This window comes from Brachyhypopomus gauderio, chromosome 16, assembly GCF_052324685.1.
Source record: "Brachyhypopomus gauderio isolate BG-103 chromosome 16, BGAUD_0.2, whole genome shotgun sequence".
In the NCBI taxonomy this organism is placed as follows: domain Eukaryota; kingdom Metazoa; phylum Chordata; class Actinopteri; order Gymnotiformes; family Hypopomidae; genus Brachyhypopomus; species Brachyhypopomus gauderio.
The window spans coordinates 4,010,260-4,014,954 of record NC_135226.1 but is presented as its reverse complement, the minus strand read 5'-3'; positions in this window follow the sequence as shown (position 1 = coordinate 4,014,954).

Genomic DNA, 4,695 nt, shown 5'->3' with positions numbered 1-4,695 from the left:
AAATCCATACATGACACATGAGTAGTCCATATACTGTTCACAAATTATATTGCTTATTACATTATATCCAGTCACCTTACAACAGTCCACAGGACACGTATACTTCAAAAAAGATAATACTAACCATTGGTCATTCTATAAAAAGAAGCAAAGGTGAATTGTAGTCTCACTATACCTGTGCAAAACAGTTGGTAGACGTCAAAACTCATAAAAAAAGGCACAAGCAATTTTGTAAATTTGCAAAAACGCGTGAGTGGCGCGTTTATATGGAGAAACAATTTCTTTTGAATTTGTTGTGCCATTGCCATGGTAAAATCCCTATAGCCTAAGGGCAAGGCCTCGTTTTGATTATTCTTTTTATAATCTACAAAATAAAATGTTTCAGTCACATAAACAGTCACATAAACCAACACAGAGCAAGGTAAACTAAATGACACACATAAATACACACATATTTACTAATTGTACAACATAACCATAACCAGGTTTAAAGCCACCTGTGTTGAAAATCGTGGGCATGTCTCTAAGCAGGCATGTCTCACAACCCAGACGAGACCTCTCCAAAGCACAAGGGCACAGCACACGAGAGACATGAACTCTCTTCAGTAAAATCACAGCCTCCAACACATTTCAAGCAATTCCATCACATAAACCATGCTGTTTGTGTTAGGACAAACATTCACAAGATCCTGACCCAAAGAGACCACAAAATCTACATACAAAGCCATACATGACACATGAGTAGTCCATATAATGTTCACAAATTATATTGCTTATTACATTATATCCAGTCACCTTACAACAGTCCACAGGACACGTATACTTCAAAAAAGATAATACTTACCATTGGTCATTCTATAAAAAGAAGAAAAGGTGAAATGTAGTCTCACTATACCTGTGTAAAACAGTTGGTAGACGTCAAAACTCATAAAAAAAGGCACAAGCAATTAGTAAATTTGCAAAAACGCATGAGTGGTGCATTTATATGGAGAAACAATTTCTTTTGAATTTGTTGTGCCGTTGCCATGGTAAAATCCCTATAGCCTAAGGGCAAGGCCTCGTTTTGATTATTCTTTTTATAATCTACAAAATAAAATGTTTCAGTCACATAAACAGTCACATAAACCAACACAGAGCAAGGTAAACTAAATGACACACATAAATACACACATATTTACTAATTGTACAACATAACCATAACCAGGTTTAAAGCCACCTGTGTTGAAAATCGTGGGCATGTCTCTAAGCAGGCATGTCTCACAACCCAGACGAGACCTCTCCAAAGCACAAGGGCACAGCACACGAGAGACATGAACTCTCTTCAGTAAAATCACAGCCTCCAACACATTTCAAGCAATTCCATCACATAAACCATGCTGTTTGTGTTAGGACAAACATTCACAAGATCCTGACCCAAAGAGACCACAAAATCTACATACAAAGCCATACATGACACATGAGTAGTCCATATAATGTTCACAAATTATATTGCTTATTACATTATATCCAGTCACCTTACAACAGTCCACAGGACACGTATACTTCAAAAAAGATAATACTTACCATTGGTCATTCTATAAAAAGAAGAAAAGGTGAAATGTAGTCTCACTATACCTGTGTAAAACAGTTGGTAGACGTCAAAACTCATAAAAAAAGGCACAAGCAATTAGTAAATTTGCAAAAACGCATGAGTGGTGCATTTATATGGAGAAACAATTTCTTTTGAATTTGTTGTGCCGTTGCCATGGTAAAATCCCTATAGCCTAAGGGCACGGCCTCGTTTTGATTATTATAGGGCCTATATTGTTATTCCTTTTCTCCAAATTTCTGCAATTAATGCGGCCTGAACCGCTTAACGTACAGACTCCGTTCGAACTGCGTTTTGAAGATCTTGGCTCTGTGTGGTGTGCTATCCATTTTTGGAGTCGATTAGAGTTATAGATTTTAATAGAATTGAGTTTAAAAATGAAAAATGGCCCTATTAAAATGAATGGTGGAATGTTCAGAATTTCAAATCATCACTGCCAGTTAGAGTGTGAGCTGGCATAAAAAATGCTCAAAACGTTCTTGGATAAATTGCTGTAAAATCCTTACACCTTGACCTAGAAGCTCCATTTAAATTTTAAATGGGAGAGAAACTTGTCCTTTCTGGCACGCCGAGATATCTCATCATTTATTCAATTCCTTTTAGAGTTATGAGCATTTGTTTGGCACCAGACACAGAAAACTACCCCATTGGCCCCCATATAAATGTATGAGAATCAGAATCAGCTTTGTTGAGATTTTTGTGTATATTTAACTTGTCATAAATCAGTCAATTTAGGGTCAAACCACACAAAAATATATCGAAATCATCAGCAAGGGGTCCTCTCTCACACAATCTCTTCAGTGAAGCGATAGGTTAAATGGGTCCCGAACTACGACCGTTTGTTCGGAGGGTGCAAATCACATAAAACAAGGCTTCTCCACTCAGAGTGGCAGAGATGGAGTGTCAGTTATTTTTGAATGTCTCTCCCCCTACCCCACACACGCACGCACACACACATGCATCTCTCTCATACCCACTCCACACAGTCACACACACATATACACCACACACACACACACACACACACACACATACATACATGCAGATGGGCAGATGGAGCAGAGGGGCAGATGGAGCAGAGGGGCAGCTAGAGCAGAGGGGCAGATGGAGCAGAGGGGCAGATGGAGCAGAGGGGTAGATGGAGCAGAGGGGCAGATGGAGCAGAGGGGCAGATGGAGCAGAGGGGTAGATGGAGCAGAGAGGCAGATGGAGCAGAGGGGCAGATGAGGGTGAGGGGCAAATGGGGCAGATAGAGCAGATGGAGCAGAGGGGCAGATGAGGGTGAGAGGCAAATGGGGCAGAGGGGCAGATGGAGCAGAGGGGCAGATGGGGCAAAAGGGGCAGATGGAGCAGAGGGGTAGATGGAGCAGAGGGGCAGATGGGGCAGATAGAGCAGAGGGCCGTATGGGGCAGATGGAGCAGAGGGGCAAATGGGGCAGATAGAGCAGATGGAGTAGATGGAGTAGATGGGGCAGATGGAGCATATACACCATATACACTACATGCACACACACACACACACACACACACACACACACACACACACACACACACACACAAAGAGACTTGCATCTCTTTTCAAGCACTATGTATTTCCTTCAGGAAATGCACATCTCTAGTACTTTTTATAATCTACAAAATAAAATGTTTCAGTCACATAAACAGTCACATAAACCAACACAGAGCAAGGTAAACTAAATGACACACATAAATACACACATATTTACTAATTGTACAACATAACCATAACCAGGTTTAAAGCCACCTGTGTTGAAAATCGTGGGCATGTCTCTAAGCAGGCATGTCTCACAACACAGACGAGACCTCTCCAAAGCACAAGAGCACAGCACACGAGAGACATGAACTCTCTTCAGCAAGATCACAGCCTCCAACATATTTCAAGCAATTCCATCACACAAACCATACTGTTTGGGTTAGGACAAACATTCACAAGATCCTGACCCAAAGAGACCACAAAATCTACATACAAAGCCATACATGACACATGAGTAGTCCATATACTGTTCACAAATTATATTGCTTATTACATTATATCCAGTCACCTTACAACAGTCCTCAGGACATGTATACTTCAAAAAAGATAATACTTACCATTGGTCATTCTATAAAAAGAAGCAAAGGTGAAATGTAGTCTCACTATACCTGTGTAAAACAGTTGGTAGACGTCAAAACTCATTAAAAAAGGCACAAGCAATTTGTAAATTTGCAAAAACGCGTGAGTGGCGCGTTTATATGGAGAAACAATTTCTTTTGAATTTGTTGTGCCATTGCCATGGTAAAATCCCTATAGCCTAAGGGCAAGGCCTCGTTTTGATTATTCTTTTTATAATCTACAAAATAAAATGTTTCAGTCACATAAACCAAAACAGAGCAAGGTAAACTAAATGACACACATAAATACACACATATTTACTAATTGTACAACATAACCATAACCAGGTTTAAAGCCACCTGTGTTGAAAATCGTGGGCATGTCTCTAAGCAGGCATGTCTCACAACCCAGAAGAGACCTCTCCAAAGCACAAGGGCACAGCACACGAGAGACATGAACTCTCTTCAGTAAAATCACAGCCTCCAACACATTTCAAGCAATTCCATCACATAAACCATGCTGTTTGTGTTAGGACAAACATTCACAAGATCCTGACCCAAAGAGACCACAAAATCTACATACAAATCCATACATGACACATGAGTAGTCCATATACTGTTCACAAATTATATTGCTTATTACATTATATCCAGTCACCTTACAACAGTCCACAGGACACGTATACTTAAAAAAAGATAATACTTACCATTGGTCATTCTATAAAAAGAAGCAAAGGTGAAATGTAGTCTCACTATACCTGTGTAAAACAGTTGGTAGACGTCAAAACTCATTAAAAAAAGGCACAAGCAATTAGTAAATTTGCAAAAACGCATGAGTGGTGCATTCATATGGAGAAACAATTTCTTTTGAATTTGTTGTGCCGTTGCCATGGTAAAATCCCTATAGCCTAAGGGCACGGCCTCGTTTTGATTATTCTTTTTATAATCTACAAAATAAAATGTTTCAGTCACATAAACAGTCACATAAACCAACA